This window comes from Alligator sinensis, unplaced genomic scaffold, assembly GCF_000455745.1.
Source record: "Alligator sinensis unplaced genomic scaffold, ASM45574v1 scaffold1061_1, whole genome shotgun sequence".
NCBI lineage: Eukaryota > Metazoa > Chordata > Crocodylia > Alligatoridae > Alligator > Alligator sinensis.
In genome coordinates, this window is record NW_005843066.1 from 319,320 (window position 1) to 331,453 (window position 12,134).

Sequence of the window (12,134 nt, forward strand, 5' to 3'; positions counted from 1 at the left end):
GCCCCAGGCCCCCGCGCCCCGCCAGGCCAGGCCAGACCGCGCCGCACTCACTGCCGCCGAAACGTTCGAAAGCACAACCCCACCCCCGCCCGCGCTCGGGCGGCCCCGCCCCCTCGGAAAGAGCCGCGGGCGGGGGGGTGCAGTGCCGGGCTCCCGCCGCTTCCAGCCCAGACGCATCCCCTCGGGGTGGACTGCCCCGCCCGTGCGAGGATGCTGTCGTCCCGCTGTGGCAGACTGGAGTCATCGCGCTGTGTTCTCTTGGGCGGGCGCTGAATGCATACATACGGTTAAAACACGGTTAGGTGCTCGGGGGGTGGTGGCGGGCTGTGGGTGATAGTCTCCGCAAAGCCGTGTCCAGAAAAGGGGAACGGAGCAGGCCGTCGTCATTTATGGAGACTGAATTTAAATGAAAAAAAAGTCTTTCAATGCTGTCTTGCCCAGTGAAACGTGTTTCTGTCCGCAGGCAACTCCTCCGCGCTGCAGCTAGGGCTGCTGGACCTGTCGATAAAGCCAGGGGATTTTTTTTTCCTTTTTGGTGAATAAATTACTTGCTAAAAAACTGATTTGCAGCTGTGGTTGCCTCAGATGTTCACAGCTGTGGACTGAATTTGCCAGATAGGTGCCAATAGCAAACTATGAGATCCTTTCTTTCTCAGTGTCCCAGTAATTGGGCCTCTTCCAGGGTCAAATGGACCTTCTGTCTGATTGAGAACAAGGGTTTTCACCAGAGTCCTTCACCTCTCAGGTGACGGCCCTGACCCAGACTAGCAGGTGTTTTGAGGTGGGTTTATCCCTCAGTTTATCGTGTCGGATCTTTTCCAATTCGCATGGACCACGGAAGAGAGAGAGAGAGAAAATATCAGTGACAAACCTGTACACCTGGGCATGTCTGTATGGCCTCGTTCCTAAAAGCAGGACTGTTGCTAAGTGAGTCCTACCCACTGATTCCCATTCTGGCATAGCAGAGACTGGCATACCGGAGCAGCGGCACTGGAGCCCCTCCACACTGCAGGAAGAAGCCCAGCATCATGGCTTGTTTCCAAGGCAGCAGCCAAGCCCTTGGGATGCCAGGCCTCTCCTGTGGTCCTGGGTTGGCCAGAGTGGGTGCCATAGGCGCTGGATCTAGCATGAGGGAGGGGTCCATGGGCCCAATCAGGCCTGAGAGGCCACTTGCACATGCTGCGCACCACTGGTCCCACACCACGCATCTGACCTACACGGGCAGAAGAGTTTGACACCCCTGCTGTACAGTACTCAAAAGGGGCAGATGAGACAGCCTTGGTAATTGTGGGCTGGTTAGCCTGACATCCATTCTGTGCAGAATAATGAAAATGCTGATACTGGATTTAATTACTAAAAGAACTAGAGAATCGCAATATAATTAATGCTAGTCCACTTGGTTTGAATGAAGTACATCTTGTCAAACAACCTGATTTCACTCTATAATGAGATTACCTCACTTTAATAAGATTTGCCTAAGATGTGAGGAAGGGTTTTAATGCATTATTTACTTGGATGTAGGTACCTCCGTTCCACTTAAGTCACACGTTAGATGCTGAAGTCCCATTTTGAATCTGATTTATAGTACTTTGTTTAATAGGATTGGGAATACTCAGTCACAGAGGAAAAATGTAAACCAGATGCGGAGTCAATGACATAAATGTAATTTTTAGACTGCTGCCTTAAACACTCCTTGGGAGTCATAATGTTATTATTTTGCTGCATTATTCAGACTGCTTAAAATTCTTAGGGGATTCTTTTATTTTTGTTAACATCAACATCTTTTTGCACCTTAGTTGAGCAATAGCTGAGGTCAAGGCCCTGTAAGTCAGTTTCCTGTTACACAGAAAGTTAGTGAAACAGCATCTGGGTAGTTCCCTAATGTAAATGGCTTAGTCACATGATAGACCAGTCCTTGAGCAAAAAAGGACACAAACAGCATATAAGCAATCCACTGTTTCAGAAATTTCAGTAAAAAAAACCCCAACCCATGGTGGGGGCCAGTGGTGCAGTTACACCCCCTTTTGATTCCTGCTCCACCTGAATTTTAAAAACAACTGCCTGGGAGGGGCAGTGGCATTTCTAGTCGGGCAGCACTAAGAGGGTCAAACTGACTTCATAGCTCATTATTACCATCTCCCAGACTCCTGCTAATTTTTATCCAGTCCATTGGTGTTAATGACTCTCTATCCTTCTGATGTTTCACTATTTAAACTATGCTTTCTTCTGCAATTTTGCTGTCTCTTAGCCATACCTGCTAATGTCTCTGTTCTATTTCACAGCCCTACAGACTGTCAAACTAAAAACCTTAACTCAGGTGTAGTAATATTAATTCAGGTATAGTAATGATGACTGCCAGTGAAGTATCGGAGGCACTGTCAAAACTCTCAAGTATGCTAGATTTTGTTTTATAAATCAGAATAAGAGACATACTTTTAACTATAATGACTATAGGACTAATGCCACATTATCTTTTGATTTTTTGTGCCTTTTTCTAGTGTGTTGTTTATTAAAACATAATATATCATCTAGCAAATCAGTACACATTCCAATAGTTATATTTATTTTTGCTTTGATCTTTAACTGAATAATATAGTGCTAGCCCCCTAGCATATTAGTAATGTTTCTAGTTTCTCTTTAACTGGAGAAAAATATGTTGTGCTATATGATGTGCCACCCCATCTACACCCCTTTTTTTTAAATACTAGATCCCCCTATACTGGTTACTAGGAAGAAACTTGACATCAAGCATTGACTTTAACTAGTTGGCATAATACAAAAAGCAAAAGTTCTTGCTGCTTGCCACACTCTTCCAAAAAAAATCCACAGGCGAAATAGTCAGACTGAACAAAGTTTTTCAGAGACTGACTTTCAAGACTGCAAGTATGTGTGGACTGTAGTCACAGTGACTGTGGTACAGTGTGGAATTACCTGATCCAGCTTTAGAACAACTAAGTAGCTAGTTCACAGTCTAGCCATGGTAGTGTGGAGCTCAGGGCAGACTAAGTTACCCTGCTTCTTGGGGTATGTTACCATATGTAGTTCATTTTCATCCAGTGAAGCCTATCTTCACAACATATTTTAATTAAAATAGTTGGGAGAAAAGCTCTTTTTATTAAGCGATTCAATACTCCTCCCCTTTTGCAGGCCAAGAATGACACCAATTCATCTATATGAGGCATCATTCACTCTTCCAGTTGAAACAGAAAGGAGAGACCATTCTGCTTATCAGAGAGGGCTTCAGTGAGTTAATTTCAGTTATCAGTTAATCTCAGAAATCAGAGCTTTAAAATTCTCTATGGAGGCTCAGTTTGGTAAGATCAAAGCAGAAATAAAAGAAATTGGAGGCAGGGTCACAAGCCCTGAGATAAAGGTGGAGAGAAAACTACAACCATCAGTAAATCTACATAATACAATGAAGATGACTGAAAAGAAAGAAAATGACTTTATAGAGAAAACTGGGGACTTAGAAAATCTTGAGAGAAAAAGTAACATAAGAATAAGAGGGCTCTGAGAAGATGTGGGGAAGGAGATCCAGCAGAATATTTAAAGCAGGTTTTCTACTCCTTCCTACAGATGAAGACAAAAGCAGCAGTCCTGGCAGACATAGCACACAGAGTTCTCTACATTCCCCCAGGCTCACAAAGACTGAGAGACATGATACTTTGTTGGTACTGATACTTCTGATTCCACTCTGGGAGACTATAAAATACAAGTGTTTTGAAACTTGTCCAGGCTACATTAATAAAAAGGAAGGAACTGAGTGAAATTACAGCATCTCTCAGAGAACAAATATAAGATACACATGGGCTTTTCCTTTTAAGCTTATCTCATGCATCAAGAACAGGAGAACATCATAAAGGAGAAAAAGGAAGACTAAAATCCTTGAAAAATTAAACTTAATGGAAAACATACTGAAATCTCAGCTCAAGCCTCACCCAGACAGCAAAAGGCAAACTATAATATTGAATGGCAAACAGTTAAGGCCAGGAGAAAGAAAACAGCAAAGTACAAGGATAAGGAGACTTGGAGAAGTCACAGAACTAGGGGTATTTGAAGGGATTTGACTGGGACTGAATAATAGTAGGAGGAAATGAAAATGGAGAGGGGAATATCACAAGGACAAAAAGATTAAAAGAGTAATGCTGGGAACCAAAATAATTAGGAAAATGGAAGTAAAGAGAAGCTAAGGCTAAAAACAAATGATAGGGGGTGGGAAAGAGGTATAAATACAGTATAATATGAGAAGAGACTGGGGGAGACTTAAAATATGTCTTTGCACAACTTCCACCAGAAAACAGTATCTGACTAATAATATAGTGCCAGGATTCCCCTGGATGAGAGTTTGTACTCTCCCAGGAAGGTGTTTATTACACAGGTGTGGAGAGGTTAAAGGTACCATTCCATCTGAGGCTTAGAGTGAATCTCCACATTTTAGAAAAAGGGTAGGGTATAAAAATAAGGATCAGTTGGGGATCTAAGTGGGAGGGGTAAAATGTATAAATATAAGGATTGTGTTGGGAGTCAAATGTGAGGGAAATTGGACTGGGTAAATTAATGAGCATGGTAGGGCAGTAAATAAAGTTAATGTTAAGCCTAGAATGTATAGAAGACTACACAGGGACCAAAAGAGTACTGCAGGTATATAAAAGTAGAGCAAGCATAATCTAGATGTGCTTTATTTTTTTATATTGTAAGAAGGTGAAGGCAGTTCCTACTAATATTTATTTATTTATTGCTGGTGATAACTAAACAGCTTACAAGAATGCTGGCAAAGCTTCAGGTAAGAGAGAAGAATTTTATTCAGAAAATAACAAGCATAAAAATGATACAAAATTATTTCTATAAATGTTAAAAAGCTGAACAGCCCTGTTGAAAGAAGAAGAGTTTTGCAAGTAATGAAAAGGTAGACCCAGAATTGTGCTTTTACAAGAAACTCATTTGCAGATTGAACATGAAAAATACTGAGAACAAAAATTTACCAGCCAGTGTCCCAAGCCATATTCTTTGAATATTACTGAATTTTATATTTACATATATAAATATTATATTGATGGTACAGATGATAAATTAAAATAATTGTTTTATGTTATTTCCTTTGGAAAGATGTAGTAACTTCAGCATCAGCTAATTACTGTGTATTACTGCTGGACATGGAGCTTGTACAGACCTACATGCAAAATTTAAATGACTAAATTCTAATATCAGTGCCTTTTATGGAAGAATGTAAACTCGTGACTGGGACCACCTGAAATATGTCAATACAATTAATCTCATTTCTGGCTTTGGTATCAAGTATACCTCATGCCCAACTACTCTAAATTGATTGTAAATAAGTTCCTCTTTCAAGGTGATTGCCTCTCCCTTGTTATCCCATTCCTCTCCAATCTAAGTGTCTGTGCCAGATGGAAAATATTTTGGGATCTGCCCTGTTATAACACTAATCTATACAGTGCCTTACAATTCATGGTCTAAGGTGCTCAATTCAAGTAATCAAGCCCTACTGCAATTAATCAAGTAGTATACCTTCAGTTTAGGGTGTTGGGCTCAAGCAATCAAGCCATACTATAGTTAAGCAAATTATAAAGCTGGAGAGTGATCAAGGGTTTCACCCACAACAACCAGAGATGGATCCAAAAGGTTAACATTTAGAACACAACTAAAAGACAATGACCCTCTACCCTGTCAGCTTTGTCTGGACCCTGATCTTCAACCCATCAAGAAAATATGCTTTGAAGAATGAGTATAAGAGAAGAATGAAGCTGTCAGAAAGTGCACTCATCCCAAAAGAGAAACATCACGCTGTCTCATCATAATCTGCTCCCAGCTAACCACACTTGGCAACGGATCCACACCTGGTGAAAAGTTGCAAAGATCAGGACCGCTTCCTTACCCGTGTTGGTGAGAACCACTATTATGGCTAGAAATATACTGAACTTGATTATAGCTTTTTTTATTTGTAGATTGAAATAGCCTACCTGTAATTTTCCTATACAACTCATTTTTAATTTAATAAAGCCTTTCTTCTAACTATTGATGGAAGTGTTGTCAGTCTTCCTAAACACTAAGCATCCCATTTTAATTGCAACAATTACTCTAGAGTTGGAATTTGATTACAGAGTTGTCTAAATAAAACAAAGAGAAAAAGAAATAGGGAGGAGAGAATTTCATACTACTAATCATTAGTGATCAAGATGGGGATACTTTTTTGCTGTTTCATCAAAATTTTAGATTTTCAGCAAGGTTCTTGTGCAGAACTTATTGGTGGACTCAGGATCTAAACTTGGGCATGTATACATGTGCACTTTAATGCATCTTAGCTTATTTTAATGTGAATTAAAGCGTCACAAAACCCCCATGCTCTTTAGCTAATGCACAATAAAATGGGCTAACATGGATTTTTCCAGTATGGAAATGGAGGTACTAGATTTAATGCACGTTATCCAAAGTGCATTAGTTGAATGTGTAGATGCACCCACATAAACATTTCTAATTCTCACAAAAGGAAGAGAGTGGGATAGTAACAGGAGCTCAGGTGTCTTGCTCTGGATTCAGAGGTATGACATCAGAGGTATTATGTATTTTGTCCCCTCAGTTAACCAAGCTTTAAATGGGTATTCAGTCATTACAGCTGGGGAGTGAAAGAGTGCTTATGAAATGTTATGGATCCAGTGGCAAAAGTCTGAATCTTGTTCTAGACTCCTACTAAAGTCTACTCCCACTCAGCCCTGCTGCAGATAAGTGCCTGCTCCTCTGGGTAGGGATTCAAAGGCAGTTGGCCATGTTGCTGACCACATTTCTTCTTTCTGTGTGCTGCTGGCTACTGGAATTGGTGCGTTTTAACCATGCTAACTCAATGAGGGGCTAGACTTGGGCAGTTTTTTAACTGTTGCACAGACTGTGTATTGAACATGAAAATGTCATCAAACGCAATAAAAATCCCTAAATACTTTAATGAAATTAAATATTTTATGGTGCTGATGCCAATAAAGCTGTGCACATGATGCTTTAGTCTTCTACTTGATAATCTTAAATTAGAGCAGTATTGTGCTAGCAATGTAACTGGAAAGATGTCACTCTTTTTCTGCCTCCTGCATTTTTATGTATAGAATTGTAGGAAAGTCGGGCTTCAAGGAAACACATGAGGTCATCTAGTTCAGCCCCTGTTCCAGGCAGGATCATCCCTAATTAAACCACTGTAGTCAAATATCTGTCTAAAGAGTGTCTGCTTTTGTATAGGGAAGGCTCTTATCTGCTAGCGGTGCATCTAGCATTTAATTTTTAATTCACATATAGTATCTTTCTATGAGACACTGTGTTCCCTATATTTACATCCATTCTCTCATTTAAATAAACATATCCTAGGGTGAATAATCCATACAAACCTAATGTATATGGGTTATTATATGGATATATATAAAATTGTATTGTAGAATTTTACTTTATATATAAGAATTGTATTACAATCCTTACTTTGGAAGGTTATTTATTATTTTCCTGCCTCTCAGATACAAACAAGAAGGAAAGTTTTATTGAGTAGTCATGGACCACAAAACTACTGTCCCCTTTCTCCCAGAGTATTACAGACCTTAAAAGTTACTGTGAAGTGCTGTTTAATTAGAGGGTCTTTCTTTCTTCAGTATATGACTACAAATTTGGGGATATATTTGAATGATGATGACTTTATATTTTTTTCCCCATGTAAATTAAAGCAAGTGCCCACATTGCAGGATGGCAATAAGTTGTTCATCAGGGACAATATGCTTAGAAATATGATAAGGCTTTCTGACTCTGTATTTGCTTAAAGTGAAATGTGTGTGGGTTATACCTCATCCCTTCTCACTTTCCATGTCCAACTCCTTTCTCTGCATTAGTCCATGGGGCGGGCTATTTCTGCAGCTGCAATTCTGGCAACATCTTAGCTGCTTCTGTTTATAAGGAAAGGTCCCAGCAGTTAAAGCACAACTGGAATCACTCATTACTTAGCTCTTGGGCAGCTCAACAGTATGTCCTGGAGAACCAGGCAGTCCACTGTAGTTTAAGCAAAGTTAGTATCTTGTGAGTTGTAGTTGAACAGAGCTTGCAGATCATTATTGCTTGCCAAGCTTGTGGCAAATACTTTTTGTGCACCCAGTGTAGATCTTTACTTTGTGTGGGAGGAAGCAAAAGGATATAAAGGACGCCTTCCCCTACCGTGGTAGGATTGAAAGCCTGTCTTCTTGGGAACACAATCACTACCATGAATTCTTCCAGAAGGTAAGCTGTACCTTACTTTCCTCTAAGCAGGCTGATAACAGAGGGAGGGCAAACCATTTGACAGTGAAAGAATTCCTGTGATGGTCTTAAAATTCTGCTGCTGGATATTGTTATTTGTTTGCAACTCTATAAGGTGCTAAGTAGATCCTGTCCAAAGAACTACACATTAAATAATACATGCATTTCTTTAGAAGATGGCATTTACTACCCACAGTTTGTCATTAGTCATTTTCTAAAAGTTCCTTTCTGAGGTATGTGTGTATGTGTCTGTGTTACAGTGTTGCACTCAAGGGCTGTGCCTACATTGCCATTTTTCTTTAGATCTCCTGTAGTTGCGTGAGTGCTAATATAGGCAGAAACACCAACAGGTTATTTAATACTTCTCAGAGCAGTTTTAGGCAACTTGGCATTTTGACTGCACTGAATTCAGATGGAGTTGTGAGTGCTGACCAGTTCTCAAAATCGGAACAACGGTCAGATAGTGTCTCTAAGGGTGGGCAACCAATCTAGCCCTGGGCACCAATTTAGAGCAGGCACCAGACTGTCATTCCTGGGGAGCCCATGCTATAGAACTGCTGCAGCTGGTGTGCAGTGAGCTCGTCCCCATACCTCTGCCCAAGGAACTGAAGGAGCTTGCTGCACTTCTACAAGTGGTGTTCCCACTGTGGACCTAAAAACTGAGACTCCAATAAATAGAAGGTGCTTATAAAAATGTGTTATTATTTTCCATATGCTTTAGTTTCCACCTTTATAAAATGTGAATAGAAATGCCTGCTTCACAAAGGTGCCATCCCATTCAGGGCTGAATCATCTTTGTGTATCTGTGGCACTTTCATAGCTGCATAAGCACACTTTTTGGCACATTGTGGATTTTGTTTCTACCTGTGTCAGAAGAGGATCACCTAGATATACACATACCTGCAGGAAGCAGAGATTGGAGGAGTGTTCTCCCATCCCTAGCCCAGTACCTTTTATCTTCTGCTGTTAGCAAAGTGCTGTCACCAGCAGGCCACAGGCTTATAATTTCTCAGAGTACTCTCCAGCTCTTCTGAAGTTGGTTCACTAAGCAGCCAGGCTGGGAAGAGATACAGGACTTGGAGGTGTGCAAGGTAATAGAAGTGCGGCTCCATGAGACAGATGCTGCCCTAAAAATAGGGAGCCCTAGGTTCTAGCCCCTGGCTTCTCTGCATCTTTTGTTTAATGTTCATTAGGCAAAATAGATCAACAACAGTGGGCTAGTTTCTGCTTCACTGGGGGTAGGGACAGAGCTACCTTCCTTCTAGGGCAGCATCTTACCCATGAGGCACCCTTCGTCTAGCTTGCCTGCCTCCTGGGCCCACATTTCTTTCTGTTTTGGCTTTGCAGCAGGCCAACTTCAAGAAGTACGCTGGAGAGTCCTTCAGGGAATGCTCACCTTGTGACCAAGTGGTTAAAGCACTTTGTTAGGAAGCAGGAGACCGATTCAAACCCTCTTTGGGTGCAGGGAATCTGGACCTGGATACCCCAGTTCCTGGGCAAGTCCCTGTTCACTAGGGTACTGGGCTAAAAGGTGTGAGGGGCCCTATTCCTTTCCAGTTGTCTCTCTTCTGTGACTGCAGGTTTGAGACCTACAGAAGAGTTAAGCGTGACTGAGGGATTCTCTTTCACAAGAGAGCCTTCATGGTCAGAGAGCAGCTTTCTGAGCATGCTCTGATGGGAAGCACAGGGCCAATATAAGTGTATTGGCAAGTGTACACAAAGGCCAGTGTTTACAAGTACTAACCTCTGGCAGCGTTTATTAGTTTACTGCAACATAATAGGGCCACCGGTGTAGACACGGATACTTTACTGCAGAGCTAATTAAGCAGCTCCGCAGTAAACATCTCCTGTAGATGTGCCCTGTGTTTATAAAGCCTTGTGAAACCATATGGAAAAGGTATCAGATACACAAAAGATCTTTCTCAGTACAGGTGCTATTGGACAGAGGCTTACAGCACAGTTATCAATCATGACTGGTACCCTTCGTCAATGATTACATTCAGTGTCCTGGATACTAAAGTACTGTGTGTCCGTTCTCTGGTACAGCTGGAAATAGATTGTCAGAGGCAGTTTGGGCAGCTTAAGTGGTGGTGCTGCTTCTTTTCGGTGAATAAAAGAGAATTTCAGTCTCCAGTCTTTTCAATTTGCCCCTATTCATGAACACTAAGAAACAAAAGAGAATGTTTCACACAACTGATTTGTATCAACAAGAAAGTGAAGAATAACTTTTGCCAGAAGCACGGTACATCCTCTGGCAAGCCTGTACCCAGCCTCTCCTGTCTGTCATTGTTGGAGATGTACCAAGTGGCTGGTAAGTGTTGCTTATTTCCAGTTATGGAGATTCTCCTACTAACCCTGTACAGCATGAGGTGTTCTTTGCCAAATCTAGTCAATGATTTAATATGCTCCACAGAGTTCACTATCATATTATAGGACTCTTAACAAAAAAAGAGCCAGTTTTAATCATATCTTGCTTTTTGTTTTGACAGAATACATTCTCTCCGTGCTCACAGGCCAAAGGCGCCTGCAAATATGAGTGAGAACTGGCACAGTTCCTGCAGATGCAAACAGGACCGCGGAGATGAACTATCTACAGTCCATACACTTTACACTGTGATCATCATGGTCATCCTAATGGTGATATGGGGGGCCTGGGCAAGAAAAGATGCCTATTTATAGCTGCAAGCTACCTTTTGTGTCAGGAGTTCAGAATTCAGAGAGATACTCATGACAATAAAAAATACCCAGGAAGATACAAAAGCCCAGGGCTTTGTGAATCACAGCTCATCTTGCACATAAAATGGAACTGCTTCTGTCAGTGGATTTGGCTAAGTCAAATTCTGTGGACAAAATCTAGAACACAATTTCAGCAATGAAAGTAACATTTTTGTAACAACATTTGTGGCATAACGTACTACATAATTCCTTTTAGATAAAGGAAACTGTATTTTAAATTCAGTACAATGGTAAAAAGGTTAGATTCACATTTTTGCTGGACAATGTATATATATTTTTACATCCATTTTCCACTTTTGAACTCTAGATGTTCACTTGTTTGTGGTTTTATATTGCAGTGTAAATTGTGACAGGCTTGAGTAGCCTACTTCCTCCCCTGCTAGTAGGGAGTTAACTGATTAGTGTAATCTTGACAGGACTGAAGACCAAACGAACACTTGATAATAAAACAGGAGTAATCCATAAAAAGAAACCCAGCTGGTTGATGAACAGAATACAGTAGTTCGTGATTGTAGCTTGAGGCCTGGATTTATGCCTATGTGAAAACCTTTTTCTTTTATTAAAATCCTATGCAGGTTCAAGAATAAAGCTTTGCCTATTTGTGAGAGTGTTTTGTTGCTGAAAACCTATAGCTCATTCTACCATTTCCCATCCTCCATAATATCATCTTTAACCACTGTCTACTCTACATCAACCCACTGCTTACCATATCATAGGGGTAGAGATCCACATATAGATGAAAAGTAGAGCTGGAAGGTATGTCCAGAGGTTACCTAATCCAGCTCCCTGCCAGAAGCAGCATCATCCCTATCCAAACCATCCTGTAGAAATCCATTGTCCAACCTATTAGTAAAACTAAAGTCAACCCTGACAACCTCAAGACATAACACATTAACCTGCCACAGAGAAAACAGGGAGGCAACAGCAGCCATGGTCCTGCTATGAGGATTGTTAAAAATATGCTTAAGAGATCCATGCCCTCTGCTACAGAGGAATGCAAAACGCCTCACAGTCTGTACCAATCTGACCATGGAATAAAATTCCTTCCTGACCCCAAATATGGCGATTGGTCTGAGCCTAAGCAGAGGGGCAAGACCCTCTAGGCAGGAATCTACCGGTTAAAG

The 12,134-nt window shown here is 41.2% G+C and overlaps 1 long non-coding RNA gene across 4 annotated transcripts; it reads left to right on the top strand.

Moving 5' to 3' along the window:
* Positions 1-3,155: 3,155 nt before the first annotated feature.
* LOC102372020 lies at positions 3,156-11,128 on the top strand. Of its 4 annotated transcripts, none has more exons than XR_325310.1 (5): positions 3,156-4,641; positions 4,757-4,783; positions 5,107-5,901; positions 8,135-8,256; positions 10,764-11,128. It is a non-coding gene; the product is annotated as an uncharacterized LOC102372020 (long non-coding RNA). The 4 variants fall into 4 exon arrangements; XR_325311.1 differs by having other exon boundaries at positions 3,156-4,445; XR_003092092.1 differs by having other exon boundaries at positions 3,156-3,243; positions 3,577-4,783.
* The last annotated feature ends 1,006 nt before the right edge of the window (positions 11,129-12,134 follow it).